This window comes from Galeopterus variegatus, unplaced genomic scaffold (assembly GCF_000696425.1).
Source record: "Galeopterus variegatus unplaced genomic scaffold, G_variegatus-3.0.2 Scaffold3770, whole genome shotgun sequence".
In the NCBI taxonomy this organism is placed as follows: domain Eukaryota; kingdom Metazoa; phylum Chordata; class Mammalia; order Dermoptera; family Cynocephalidae; genus Galeopterus; species Galeopterus variegatus.
The window spans coordinates 132,598-149,311 of record NW_007729881.1 but is presented as its reverse complement, the minus strand read 5'-3'; positions in this window follow the sequence as shown (position 1 = coordinate 149,311).

Here is a 16,714-nt window from a genome sequence, read left to right as displayed (position 1 = left end):
GTCTGTATGTGGGATCCGAACCCTCGGCGGGAGCGCCGCCACGCTCCCAAGCGGCGCACTGTAGCAGTGCGCCACTGGGCCGGCCTGAGGCAATTCAAATTTAGAAACGAGAAAGCAGTTGGATGAGTAGAAATTCATAGCAGACCGTAGAAAGCTGAAAGCAACTAGACATGAAGGCAGCCCAGAAATAAGTTGTTTTGGGCTGCAAACTCTAAAAAAGCCTCAGGAACATAGAAATTTCATGGTGTCAGAGATACACAGAAGATCTTAAATGTATCCAAGGAGTAATATCTCATACATAGGATGAAGGATCCCAGTGGGACTGCATTTCTTAGTAGCAACACTAAAACCTAGAAGATAAATGGTATAATGTCTTCAAAATCCTGAGGAAAATGTTTCATTATTGAAGTTCATATTATTTCATATCCATTAATGATTACATACTTTGGCTGAATGACAAATGAAAAAGTATTAGAATTAATGTTCATCCAAAATCATATTACCACCTTAGAATAAATTTCCAACATGGAAGAAGAAGTTAAAATTTTATTTTTCAAAAGTAACAATTATTACAATTTTATTAAATGTTTTAGCAATCATGTTTTTAAAATTTATATAATTGTTATAATGCATAAACAGTTTCTCAAATGATTTTGCAATTAGCTACCAAATTGCTCCTCAGGCCCCTATATTCTTATCTAAAATGCCACAGTTTCATTTTCAGCTGAAGTCAATGGAGAAGCAAGATGTATTTCAGCTAACTCTGCTGGTACAAAGTACCACTGTTGTAATGTTGTTACTAAGTTATTAGGTTCTTCTTTTACTCTAATGGTAGCTGACTAAGAAAAAGACTTATCTTGCCTTTAACTCCTGGACTTGAAGATTTGGCCAATGATGATGACACAATTTCACTGAAATAATCCCACAGGTTGAATTTAACCATATTGTTTTAAGATGCTTTCTAAATATTTTCAAACTACTTAAAATTGTTGCCCTCACTTATATTTTTTATTTTTAACATTTCCACTTATATATTGCTATTTCGTACAATCACATTCAAAATTTTTTTCATAGCATTAGATCAAAACTGAGGGAATGAAACCATGCAATTGACTGTCAAGATAATAAAACAAACCTCCGAATTTTTTCAGCATTCCAGCTTTCATTGCATGCTAATTAATTTCAGCATCCTCACCTGGAGTAAAAATATACAAGAATCTTTAAAGCAAGCATAAAGTAAGAAATATGAATATGTACATTCTCAAGACAGAATAATTCAGGCCGGCCCGGTGGCGCACTGCTATAGTGCACCGCTTGGGAAGCGTGGCGGCGCTCCTGTTGAGGGTTCGGATCCCACATACAGACCAGTTCCCGCTCACTGGCTGAGCGAGGCGCGGGAGNGGGCCGGCCCGGTGGCGCACTGCTATAGTGCACCGCTTGGGAAGCGTGGCGGCGCTCCTGTCGAGGGTTCGGATCCCACATACAGACCGGTTCCCGCTCACTGGCTGAGCGAGGCGCGGGAGCAACAGCGAGGGTTGTTATCCCGTTGCTGGTCCCGGTCCGGTACGGGGGCAACACTGAGGGTTGCGATCTGTTGCCGGACATGGAAAAAGACAAAAAGGAAAAAAAAGAGAGAGAGAGAATAATTCGGTGTCTCCAGCAGGTCCAAACCATTAAACTACTTTCTCTGCAAGTGGCTATCAACTATTATTTAGTCCCATGATGTTGGTTTAGATTTTGCAATGTTTACAATTTAGCATTCCTTCTGCTCAGGCTTTTTAATGTAAAAGGTCCTATTCTGTTGTTGGTAAATCTTGTATAAGTACGTTAAAAGTTAGTTCCATTTTCATACTTCTTGTATATCATGTAGTTTGCTTCTACAAGAAAAGTGATAAAAGTGGACCATCATATTTATGCTTTTAGCAAAGATTTCTTTTTTATTACACTGTGTTATAATTACTTTATTTTCATACAAATAAAGGGTGTAAATAAAAATGTGTGATTCCTAAATCATTCACATTATGTTTGCTCCATTGTCAGTAGCAACCTAGAACAAGTTAAATGAAATGGGTAATTTTCCAGGAAATTATAAATTGTTAAAATTAATTCAAGAATAAGTAAAATAAAAATTTCAACAGAACAATAATCATAAAATAAATGAGAAAAGATGACCAGAAGATGACTGGACAAGGAAAACATGGTATATTTACACAGTGGAATACTACTCTGCCATAAAAAAGAATGAAATACTGCCATTTGCAGCAACATAGATGAACTTAAAGAAAATGATGTTAAATGAAGTAATCCAGGCACAGAAAGAGACATACCATCTGTCCTCACTCATAAGTGGGAGCTAAGAAATAAACAAATAAATAGAAAGAAAGATACAACAATCATAATACACTGAACTTTCTAAAGAAGAAAACAGAACTGAGGTTATCAGAGGTGGGAAAGGGGGAGGGGATAAGGAAAGGATTTGTAAAGGGCCATAAAGAACAATGACATTGTATATTGTTGAATATACTAATTATCCTAATTTGAACATCACATATTGCAAACAGATATTGATATTTAACTCTGTATCCCACAGATATGTACAATCAACTAAGTTACAATAAAAACAATTTTTTAATAATAAAAAAAGAAAGAAAAGATGACCAGAAATTACCCAGTGAAATACTGAGCTCTTGAAAGTAGACCGTGTGCATCTCTTCCCAACTCTGTGTTAAATGTTTACCAGCATATCCTTGGAATTACCACTCCATCCAAAGTAGCTCAGATCCAATGGTTTCCCTGTAAAGTTCCATCAAACATTCAAGGACAAGTAAATTAGTGTATTATATTCGTTATTACTTATATGTACATTCCTTTCCACATAATCTTTATATTCTTAATTTCATAGCAAAACTTTTTGAGAAAGTTCTCCATACTCTCTGTCTCCATCCCTCCCCCATTGAATCCACTTCAGATAGACCTTCATCTCCACTATTCTACTGTAACTATTTGTGACAAAGTCATTATGCCCCCAATGTCTGATAAATCCAATGGTTAGTTCACATTCTTATCTTACTTGATGAATCAACACTGTTTCACATTGTTCATCATTACCTCTTCCTTGAAACCTATCCTTTGCTTGGCTGCTAGGTCATCACACTCTACTAGTTTTTCTCCTTCCCACTTCTTGTTTCTGAGTTTGCTGATTCTTCCTTTTCTCCTTGATATATTAAAGCTGCTCAAAGGCTCAGTCCTTACATCTCTTTTCAATCTATACCAACTCCACAGAAGATCTCACCTACTTCAAAACTTTATAAAAGGGTACTTTCAAAAAGTTCACGGAAAAAATGGAATTAAAAAATAATATAAATCTTTCTATAAGCTTTTTGAAGACCCCTGGTGTAGATTATATATGCTGATGAATCCCAAATTCATGTCTCCAGCATGGACTTTACCCTTCGACTCCAAATTTGTTTATTCAACTGCCTACCATACTTCGTTACTTGATTATCTGATAGACATCTTAATTTTGACATGTCTAGACATATAGTTCTTGGCATGATGGAATAACTACTATCATATTTATCCTCCCACAATAAACAACTCAAATATTAACAAAAATAAATGAAGAAATTGCTTTTAGGCACTGGATAAAAACAACACAGGTGAGATTCTTGAGAGAAAGAAAATCCATGAGGTAAATTTCATATTCTCCTTGGCTTTCTGCCTGGCAGCATTTCACAAATAGTAGCACATAGAAATGAATCACAAATAGAGAGCAGAAATCTTGCTGAGTAGAGAAAGTTAAGTGAAATTTGTGGAGAAAGTTATCAGAGAATAGAGAGCTGTTAAGAATAATAGTGCCATATGTTTGTATAGAGACCCCCCTTAGTGTCTGGATAAATACTAAGTTCTGCACACACAGAGCAAGACTTCAAGAGGTCTGTTATGGAACAATTACTCAAAGGCTATGAGATTAATGCAGATTTCAAAGTTCTCACAATGCTGGGAGATTTTCAAGTTTTGACAAGCCAGACTGAAGAAATATGTGGAATTCCCCAGGCATTTAGTTGTGACCCCCGAAAAGACACATCTTATGTGAACAGTCACTCCATCACTAAATTAAGGGCTATTCAAGACCCACCCAAAGAAAGCATAAAATCAAGTATATCAAGCTGATTGAGTAAATTTCCTGACATTCAGAACAAAACTCAACATTGTTTAGTAGAAGACATTGTCTCTAGAACACTTTAATCAAATTCTCAGCAATACAGCATCATAAATATCCAGCACACAATAAAAAATTACTACAGATATAAAAAAGCAGAACATGAGAGCCAAAAACAGGAGGAAAAGGTCAGTAGAAGCACAGAGATGGCAAAATGTTTGAATTTATTGACAAAAACTTTAAATTAACTATTATAAATAAGTTCAAATATTAAGACAAAGATGTCTGTGGTGAGTGAGTAGATAACAAATCTAAAAAGAAAATGAAAATTAAAGGAAAAAGAAATGGAAACTCTAGAACTTAAAAAAAGTATCTGAAATAAAAAATTCACTGCATAGGCTTAAAAGTAGACTATACATTGCAGGATAGAAGATTAGTTTTGGAGGTTAGATTTTAAAAACCAATCTAAACCAAAGTATAGAAAAAGAAAATGAGACTGAAAACAATGAACAGCCTCAGTGGCCTGTAGAACAATATTATATGTCACTGCAGTATTAGATGGAGATGGAAAAAGATATTGAAGACGGAAGGGCAGAGCTACATGGCTAACTAGAGTTGCCTGGCTCTCACCCCACCTTCCCCCCTGCCAAAAAAAGAGCAAAACAAAACAAACAACTATATTTTGACCAAAATGACTGAAGAAGTATGCTGCAGAGCACCAGGACAGTAATGAAATCCTTGTGGAGCACAAAAGACCAGTATAGCAGCATAGTGGTCAGAGTAAGCCATCCTGCCTCTGCCACACTATATACTTGCACTAGTACACACCTGTTCCCTGAAGAACAGAGGATTGGGCAGCAGCTCCACCTCCACCAGCAGCCTTCCAAAGAGCTGCTGGACCTTGGTGCACTGTGCATGACTGCTCCCTCCTTGAAAGTGGCTCAACTGTTGGCTTCACCTCCTCCATCTTGCCTCCACTGAGTCATCTGACCCTGCTGCATACACTTCTCTGATACGCTTTTGAAGAGCCACTTGATCCTCCTATGCTGCACTCTGGCTCACTTGTTTCTAACCCAAAATCTAGTCAGGCAGTACACCAACCCATGAGAGAGACAACCTCAGAGCCACACAACCACACCTATCCTGATAGCCAGTCAGGCAGTGACTATGTACCTCAGGGAGACTACCAAACAGCAAATTGGCCCTCTGTATTCACACATACCCGACCCGACAACCAGCTTGGGGTCTCTGACTGAGTAAAACAGTGCCGGTGTTGGCACAGATTCCTGCAGCCATCACTGAAGAGGATTACAACCAAAGAAACTGCACAGAGACTACAGTACTGAGTCCACCCAAAATCAAAGTCAAGCAACATATACAATAGACACCGCAAGACTCACCTACCAGAAAAAGTCATTTCTACATAATCTACTCCATAAAATTAGTTAAAGCAACTACTCCACTAGATGCATAGATATCAACGTAGGTAGACAAGCAATATGAAAAAGCAACAAAACATGATGTCCCCAAAGGGACACAATAAGTCTCCAGTAACAGACACCAAAGAAAAGGACAATTACAAAACACCTGTAAAGGAATTTGAAATAACAATCTTAACAAAACCCAAACAGTTCAAGAAAAAAATTATGATATGAATGAGAAATTTAACAAAAAGATAAATACAATAAAAAAGAACCAAACAGAAATTTTGGAGCTGAAGAATTCAATGAATGAAATAAAAAATATAATCAAGAGCTTCAACAGCAAACTAGAACAAGCAGAATAGAGAATTTCTGAACTTGAGGACAGAGCTTTTGAAATAACCCAATCAGAGGGAAAAAAAGAATGGAGAAAGTCTACAAGGCCTATGAGACACCATTAAGCAAAGAAATGTTTGAATAATAGGTATCCCCAAAAGAGAAGAGTAAAGAAAGGCACAGAAACCCTATTTGATGAAATAATTGCCAAAAACTTCCAACGTATTGGAAGTGATACGGATACTCAGAAGCTCAAATTTCCCCATTTTGATTCAACCCAAAAAGATCTTCTCCAAGGCACATCATAAACTGTCAAAAGTCAAAGACAAAGATAGAATTCTAAAAGCTTCAAAAGAATAGCATCAAGTCACATATAAGAGAATCCGCCAATAAACTATCAGCAGATTTCTTTCCCCATTTTGATTCAACCCAAAAAGATCTTCTCCAAGGCACATCATAAACTGTCAAAAGTCAAAGACAAAGATAGAATTCTAAAAGGTTCAAAAGAATAGCATCAAGTCACATATAAGAGAATCCGCCAATAAACTATCAGCAGATTTCCAAACAGAAATTCTGCAAGCCTGGAGAAAATGGGATGATATATTCGAAGTGATGAAAGAAAAATACTGCCAGCAAAGAATATTTTATCCATCAAAGCTATCCTCTAGAAATGAGGAAAAAATAGACTTTTCCAGAAGAGCAGAAGCTGAGGGAATTCCTCACTATTAGACTGGCCTTACAAGAAATGCATAAGGGAATGCTACACCTGGAAATGAAAAATAATGATAATTACTATCATGATAACATGAAAAAGTAAAAAATTTACCAGAAAAGGTAAATTCATAATTCAAACTCAGAATATCCCACTGTATGAATTCATTTTGTGTTGCTATAGCAGAATACTTGAGACTGGGTAATTTATAAGAAAAGAAGTTAATTTAGCTCATAATTCTGGGAAGCTGTATCTGGCAGCTGCATAGACCACATTTTTGGCCACTTGAGGCATGGTTGGTCCAGTGGCTAGGATGCAGGGAGCAGCATCCTGAGGTGGTGCAGAACAGAGGTGCTGCAAGTCTATCCCCCAAAACAATTAGTCTTCCAAGTCTGTCCCCCAAAACAAGTAAGTCCTTCCAGGCCTCTTGGTCTGTGATGGGGGAGGCAGCCTGGAAGACTTGTGAAATGCCTTCAGGTGCCTTTCTCTCAGCATTTTGGCATTAGCTCCTGACTGCCTCATATCCACGCCAATGTCTTTAGCAACCTGTCTATCTGCTTCCCCGTGAATTTTTCTCCTAAAAATGGTCTCTCATTTCCTACAACATGGCTAGGCTGCAAATTTTCCAGATCTTTATGCTCTTCTCCCCTTTTAATTATGAATTCATCTTTAGGTAATCTCTGTTCTCTCATTTTACTATATGCAATTACATGCAGTCACATGACACCTTCAGTATTTTGCTAAGAAATTTCTTTTGCAAGATATCCCAGTTCATAACCCTTAAATTCTACCTTCCATAAGCCCTAGGACATGGACACACTGTAGCCAAGTTCTTTGCTACAGTGTAGTAAGGATGTCATTTTTTTCAATTCCCAGTAAGTTCCTCATTTCTATCCAAGAACTCCTCAGAATGGACTTTACCATCTATATTTCTATCAGCATTTTGGCCATCACTATTTAATTAATCTCTAATACCCCCCCCCCAAATTCCTTCAACTTCTGCCCATTACCCAGTTTCAAAGGCACTTCCACATTTTCAGGTATCTGTATAGCAACTCCATACTCTCAGTACTAATTCTTTGTATCAGTCCATTTTTGTGTTGCTGTAATGGAATATCTGAGACTGGATAATTTATTTAAAAATGAGGTTTATTTGGCTCATTTGATTCTGGAGCTGCATCTGGTTCAGGCCTCAGGCTGCTCCCACTCATGGTGGAAGACAGCTGGGCAGCTGTCAGGTGTAAGCAGATTACAAGGTAAGAAAGGAATTAAGAGAGAGAGAGGGGGGAGGTGCCAGTATCCTTTTAACAACCAATTCTTGTGGGAACTAATCCATTCCTGTGAGAGTTCACTCACCACCCCTCTTCAGGCAGGGCATTAATCTATTCATGAGAGATCCTCCCCCATGACCCAAATACTGTCACATTGGGGATCAGATTTCCATGTGAGCTTTGGAGGAACAAACATATCCAAACTATATTACCCAGTGAGGTAATTGTGCTATGTAAAGTCTTCAATCCTCTAATATAAAGGTTTAAAGTCAAAATGGTCAAAAAAGAACAAAAGCTGGGCCGGCCCGGTGGCACACTGGAGAGTGCGCCGCTTGGGAGCGTGGCCACGCTCCCGTTGAGGGTTCGGATCCCATGTAGAGACCGGTTCCTGCTCACTGGCTGGGCGCGGTGCGGGAGCAACACCGAGGGTTGCGATCTGTTGCCGGTCCCCGGTACGGGCATGACACTGAGGGTTGCGATCCCATTACCGGTCATTAAAAAGACAAAAAGGAAAAAAAAAAAAAAGAACAAAAGCTAAAAGTAGTGACTAAGGAACATACAATAAGATACAAACATAAATTAAGGCATCAAACATAAATTGGGGAGTGAGGAGAAGCATAGAGTATTTTCATGCAACCAAAGTTAAGTTGCTATAAGCTTAAAATAGTTTATTATATCTACAAGGCTCTATGTTAGCCCCAAGATAACCACAAAAAAAGAAATTACAACAGATACCCAAGTGAGAAAGAGAAAAAAACAAAGCTTAGCACCACAGGAAATCACCAATCTACAGAGGTAAATAACAAGAGAAAAAGAAGAAACTAAGGATCTACAAAACAACCAGAAAACAATTAGCAAAATGGCAAGATTAAGTTCTCACATATAAGTACTATGTGTACATATAGTAGTATAACTTTGAATGTTAAGCTTTCCAATTAAAAGACATAGTGTCGCTGAATAGGTTTAAAAAAAAAAGACCCAATGATATGCTGCCTACAAGAGACTCACCTATTAAAGACAAACATAAACTGAAAGTGAAGGGCTAGAAAAAGATATTCCATGCAAATGGAAACCAAAAGCATGCAGGAGTAGCCATACTTACATCAGGTAAAATAGACTTTAAATCAAAAACTGTGAAAAGAGACAAAGAAGATCATTACAGGAGAAAGGGATCAATTTGACAAGAGGATATAACAATTGTACATGCACCCAACACCAGAGCACCCAGATATGTAAAACAAACATTATTAGACCTAAGGGGAGAGATAAATTGCAAATCAATTATAATAGGGGACTTTAACACCCCACTTTACACAACGGACAGATCATGTAGACAGAAAATAAACATCTGACTTAAACTGCATCAAAGACCAAATGTACCTTACTGACATTTACAGAACATTGCATCCAACAGCTGCAGAATACACATTCTCCTCGATTGCATGTGGAACATTCTCCAGGATATATAACATGTTAGGCCACAAAACAAGTCTATACGGATTTTAAAAGATAGAGATTATATCATAATGACCACAATGGTATAACACTAGAAATCAACATGAAAAACTTCACAAAAATTTACAAATATGTGGAAATTAAACAACATGTTCCTAAACAACCAAAGGGTTCATGGAGAAATTAAAAGGGAAATTTTAAAATTCCTTGAGAAAAGGGCCGGCCTGTGGCTCACATGGGAGAGTGTGATACTGATAACACCAAGGCCAAGGGTTTGGATCCCTATATAGGGATGGTCGGTTAGCTCACATGGGAGAGTGTGATACTGATAACACCAAGGCCAAGGGTTTGGATCCCTATATAGGGATGGTCGGTTAGCTCACATGGGAGAGAGCGTGGTGCTGACAACACCAGGTCAAGGGTTAAGATCCCCTTAATGGTCATCTTTAAAAAAAAATAAAATAAAATAAATACTAAAAGTTCTTTGAGACAAACAATAATGGAAACATATCATACCAAAACCTATAGGACACAGTAAAGGGGTTCTAAGAGGAAAGTTTATAGCAATAAATGCATATATCAAAAACGAAGAAAGATTTCTAATAAACAACCTAATGATGCACCTAAAGAAACTAGTACAACAACAACACAGTAAACCCAAAATTGGAAAAAGGAAAGAAATAATAAAGCTCAGAGCATAAATAAATAAAATAAAATAAAAACTAAAAAAAAGACTGGAAAAATGAAGACTTGGTTTTTTTGAAAAGATGAACAAAATTGACAAACATTTAGCCAGACTAACCAAGAAGAGAAGAGAGAAGACTCAAACAAAATCAGAAATGGAAAAGGAGACATTACAACTGATACCACAGAAATACAAAGATATAAGAGACTATTATGAACAACTATATGCCAACAAATTTGATAACCTAGAAGAAATGAATAAATCCTGGACAAATACAATCTACCAATATTAAATAGTGAAGAAATGGAAAATCTGAACAGACCAAGAATAAGTGAGGAAATTGGATCAGTAATGCAAAGTCTTCCATTAAAAGGAAAGTCCAGGACCTGAAGGCTCAAGTGTTGAATTCTACCAAACATTTAAAGAACTAACACCAATTGTCTTCAGATTATTCCAAAAATTTGAGAAGTGAATACTTCCCAACTCATTTTATGAGGCCAGCATTACTCGGATTCCAAAACCAGACAAGGACACAACAAAAAAGGAAAAGTATAGGCCAATATCCCAGATGATCAGAAAGGGAAAAATTCTCAGCAAGATACTAGAAAAGAGAATCCAATAGCACATTACTAAGATCATTCACTAGGATCAAGTGAGATTTATCCTAGGGATGCAGATAGTTTAACATACAAAAGTCAATAAATATTATACACCACCTTAACAGAAAGGAAGACAAAAACCATATGATTATTTCAATTGACACAAAAAAAGCATTTGACAAAATTCGACATTATTCATGATAAAAATTCTTAACGAACTAGGGATAGAAGGCATATACCTCAATACAATAAAGTCCATATATGACAAACCTACGGCTAACATCATGCTGAATGGGAAAAGCTGAAAGCATTTCCTCTTAAATCAGGAGGAAGACAAGGATGCAGACTTTCACCACTTCTATTCAATACAGTACTGGAAGTCCTAGTGAGAGCAATCAGACTAGAGAAAGAAAGAAAAAGCACCCAAATTGGAAAGGAGGGAGTCAAATTATGCCTTTGTGCAGACAACATGTTGTTATATATAGAAAACCCTAAACTCCACCAAAAAACTGTTAGAACTAATAAACGAATTCAGTAAAGTTGCAGGATACAAAATCAACATACAAAAGTCAGTAGGTTCTATATACTAATTGTGAACTATCTGGAAAAAAATCAAGAAAACAATTTATTTTGTAATAACTACAAAAAGAATACGATACCTAGGAATAAATTTAACCAAAGAGGTGAAAGACCTCTATAATAAAAACTTTTTTGAAGAAAGAAATTGACATCCCAGGGCTGGCCTGGTGGCGCACTGGAGAGTACGCCGCTTGGGAAGCGTGGCGGCGCTCCCGCCCAAGGGTTCGGATCCCACATACAGACCGGTTGGTGGCGCACTGGAGAGTACGCCGCTTGGGAAGCGTGGCGGCGCTCCCGCCCAAGGGTTTGGATCCCACATACAGACCGGTTCCCGCTCACTGGCTGAGCGAGGCGCGGGAGCAACACCAAGGGTTGCAATCCCGTTGCCGGTCCCCGGTCCGGTACGGGGGCAACACTGAGGGTTGCGATCCGTTGCTGGACACGGAAAAAGACAAAAGACAAAAAAAAAAAAAAAGAAATTGACATCCCATATTCATGGGTTGGAAGAATTTATATTGTTAAAATGGCCATTCTAGCAAAGCAATCTACAGATTTAGTGCAATCCCTACCAAAATACCAATGACATTTTTCACAGAAATAGAAGAAATTCCTAAAATTCATATGGAACCAAAAAAGATCCCAAATAACCAAAGCAATCCTGAGAAAAATGAACAAAGCTGGAGATATCACACTACCTGACTTCAAATTATACTACAAAGCTATAGTCACCAGAACTGCATGGTACTGGCATAAACTCAGACATAGACCAATGGAACAGAATAGAGAACCCAGAAATAAAGTCATGTACCTACAGTCAATTGATTTTTGACAAAGTTGCCAACAATACATATTGGGGAAAAGACAGTCTCTTCGATAAATGGTGCAGGGAAAACTGTATATCCACATACAGAAGAATGAGACTAGACCCCTATCTCTCACCATATACAAAAATCAACTCAAAATGGATTAAAGATTTAGATGTAAAACCCCAAACTATGAAACTACTAGAAATAAAAAAGGGAGAAATGATCCATGATGTGGGGCTGGGCAAGGATTTTTTAAATAAGACTTAAAAAGCACAAGCAATAAAAGCAAAAATAGACAAATGAATTTCACCACTTTAACAAAATAAAATGACTGCCTCAATAATTATCTCAGTAGAGGCAGAAAAAAAAGCATTTAAGAAAATTAACACTTTTTCCTGATAAAAATTTTCAGTAAAAAATAATAAATGGAAATTACTGTATATTTGCAATAGCCTTTCAACTTTAGCCTTGGTATCCCTAAAATCTATTCTCAACAGAGTAACAAAGTTATCTTGTTAAAATATAATCAGATTAATTTCACTCTTTTCCCCAAAACACTGTATGGCTCCAAATTTTGCTTCCATGTTTTACTTGAATTGAAAAGATAGTAACTTAGTCACTTAGTTATGTATATCGTAATCTCTAGAGCAAACACTAAAAAAAAAAAAAGAAAAGAAAAGAAATATAGAAAATAAGGCAACAGATAAATTAAAAATAGATTACAAAAAAAAAAAAAAAAAAAGAAGGCAGGAGAAATGAACAGAGGAGATTACAAAAAAAAAAAAAAAAGAAGGCAGGAGAAAAGAACAGAGGACAAAACCAGAGAGGACAAGCAAATAATAACAATATAAAGGTAGACCTAAATGCAACCATATCATTAGTTACATTAGAGGTTAATGGTCCACATACCAATTAAAAAACACTGACTGTTGGATGGGGAAATAAAAATAAAATATTTTTAACAGATCAAACTATATGTGGCCTACACACACAAAAAAAACTATTTTAACAGTAAAATAAGAGATGCATGCATACCATAATCAAGAATAAGTAAAGTATTCCTGCTAGCTCTACTGTTAATTAATATTGTTATGGGAAACTGGGCCAATGCAATTGGATAAGATAACAAATTAAGACACATGAATATTGAAAAGAGAAGGAAAAACTAACCTTATTTGCAGATGGCATTAATGTCTAGGCATAAAACTCAAAAGAATAATCTGAAAAACAACTAGAATTTATAAGAAAGATTAGGAGAGTAGTAATTAAAGAAATAAAGCTCAATATTTTCATACATTCTAGCAACAATAAACTAGAAAATAAATTACATTACTAATAGCAAAACAATATGCTTTATATCACCTAAGAGTTAAACTCATGAGAAACATCCAGAAATTCTATAAAGAAAACTACAATATTGTTACTGAAGAACATAAAAGAAAACTTGCCTAAATGGAGAACTATATCATGTTACCGGCTAAGAGGACTTAATATTGTCAAGATGTCAATTCTTCCCAAATAAATAAATAAACTCAGTGTTGTCCCAGTGGGTTTGAGGATTTATATCTGGAATCCCAACAAATGATTCCAAAGTTCATCTGGAGGAATAATATATAAAATTAAGAGATTTTAAAAATTGTAGTACTAATAGAGTTTTGTCCTGCTAGAAAACAAAATGTATTGCTATATAAAATGATAGTTAAAATACTGGGGTACTACCATGAAAACAAGCAAACAATGGAATAAAATTTAAACTTAAGAACTGTTTCTGTATAAGCATAAGATTAATGTGTTAATAGTGGCATTTTAAGTATTAACACATTAATAATTAGTGGGAAAGAATAAATTAGTGTGTAAATAAGGACAAAACACATAACTAACAATTTGGGGAAAAATAAGCTAGATTACTTCTTTACACTATATACAAAACAAATTTCAAACTTATTAGAGATTTAGATACAAAAATAAGACTTATAATACTAGCAGAACATTGATGTGGATATACAATTTTGGTAAAGTAAAGAAAATGACTCCTAAGGTAGAAACCACACAGGAAAATATTAAACTTGCTATAAAAATACATTTCTATTCTGTAAATGATTGCATTAAAAATAAAACTTGCGAATGACTCACTGAGAAAAATATACACAACATACTTTTAAGAAAAAGCTTATATCAATCCATAAATAGTTGACAAAGGCACCACAAGAAAACAAAAAACACTAAAGAAAAATAATAAAAAATTTTCAAAAGAAGATATAATTATATGCCTTTAATAATTAAAAGTGCAACTTAAGAGGCATACCATGTTAGAATATCAAATAAGCAAAGCTCTATATATGTATTAGTAAGTATATAAGAAAAAAGAAACTTCCATTTGGAAGCATATAGATTTGTATAGCCTTTTTGAAAAGCAGATTGAAATTCTTAAAATTTTGTAAATACGCCAGTAAGAAGAATCAATCCTAATGAAATAATAATGAATTTCTCTAAATGTATATTCATGGTACTGGATTAGAAACTGCCAGACTAAAGACAGCTTTACACAGTTTTCTCTAAGAAATCAACTCACAACAATGAAAACTTAAAAAGACAAAAACAATCTTTGATAAAGCTAGGAGGCACCTGTAACTTTGAATTATAATATTTGAGGAAGAACTGCCTGCAGTAAAGTTCAAACAGGGGTGCAGAGCAATACCTAAAAAGACATCTGTGGCTGAGATCTCAAATAAATCAGTCAGAACACAGTTATTCAAAGTATGTGGCAAAATATAAAGGGAAAAACCACAAACTTCATCTAGAACAATAGGTACAGGATGCCTGGGTCTTTAGGGGGAGCTTTTCTGGACCCTCTGACCCCACAGAACAGGCAGAGGAGGTGGAGCTGAACAAGGAAACACACATCTTTGCAAGAAGCAATGTATCATTGAGAAAAGGTAACGGAAATGGATCTTGACTTATGAGCAGTCCAGCAACTGCTGATTTCTTTGAACTAGAAAGAAACAAAGGTTAAAGAAGTTCACACACACACGCAAACATACACACAAAACTCTAAGGAGCTTTGCTGTGAACTAAGGAAAGTTACTGCTTTCCTGGAACATTACTCTACTCCCTCCCCTGAAGGAACCTCTTGCAAATAACTGGAAGAATTCACCTCATTCAAAAAAGTAATAACCAAAAAGAACCAGCCAAGTATCTATGCAAAGTTACTTTCATAAAAAGGAAGAAAAATGTGGGAAAAACAAGTGGCAGGTGATGAACACACACCAGAAAAATACTGCCACTGCACAGATAAAAATCATGACCAAATATATGGTCATGAGTACAAGGCACCTAATGAATCAAAAAGCTCAAAGCAGAGAACTGAAAGAGATGAAACATAAGCTGGAAGACTTAAGAAATAAATAGAAGAAAACAATAAGTTCATCCAAGAAATCAAAGCCACTCTAAGCAGCACAAAGAGCCATCACTGAAATCCCACTAAAAGTCAGAAGAACAATATTAAGAAAGACAAGCAAAATAACAAATATTGAGGACAGACCGTAAAGAAGGAGTCAACACAAAACAAAACATAAAAGATATTTTTTAGGACATAATTTTGAAGAATTAAGAGACTTAAATCTATAGATTGAACTGGAAATCATCCCCCCCTAATAAAAGAGAGAGAGAGAGAAAGAAAATAAAAGAAACAAACAAAACAAAACAAAACAAACACATGCTATATTATCAACACTGAAACATATCCTAGTGATGGTATTAGACTTCAAAGATTTTTTTAAAAAACTTTGGGAATTCAGGCAAAAATGATTAAGTAACCTACAAGTTTGAGGCAGCCTCCTAATTGTTCCTCCTAAATTTTCAAAAAGAGAGAGAGAGAGAAAGAAAATAAAAGAAACAAACAAAACAAACACATGCTATATTATCAACACTGAAACATATCCTAGTGATGGTATTAGACTTCAAAGATTTTTTTTAAAAACTTTGGGAATTCAGACAAAAATGATTAAGTAACCTACAAGTTTGAGGCAGCCTCCTAATTGTTCCTCCTAAATTTTCTCTTATTTCTGACTATAATGGCCACCCAGCTAGACCCTGAATTTCCTAGCTCTCTTTCCAATTTGTTATGGTGGCATACCTAATACAGATGGGAAAAATTAGACTGGGCTCATACTTCACAACAATATTCAATGCTAGAAGACTTACAAAAAATTGTAACCCACAATTTTCATATCCAGCCAAAGTTTCTTTTAAGGAAAAAGGAAATAGACAAATATTGTGACTTCCATAAATCCTTCCTGAGGAAACTACTAGACAATAAACTTCAGCCAATCAAGAAATGAATGGAGAAAAATAACTGGCAGTGACTATTGAATCTATTTAATCAAGGATGAAGATGGCTGCAAAACAAAATGTGCATGTTATAAACAATGAAAATGAAAAAGTGATAAAATTAGACATAGGAAAAAGAGAAGGTGGGAGATTGTGTAAGTATGCATATTTTCTCATACAGATGGCTAACAATCTTTTAAGAACATAAAGACTAGAAAAAAAATTTAATAGTATATAATTGACTAAAATTGGTGGTGGAGGGGAGACAGGGTAAAACTGGTTCTCAATTGTAGCTGTTCTTAAGAGTCATATGGGAGAATTTTTATAAATAATCATCCCTTAATCTCAGAGGCACTGGT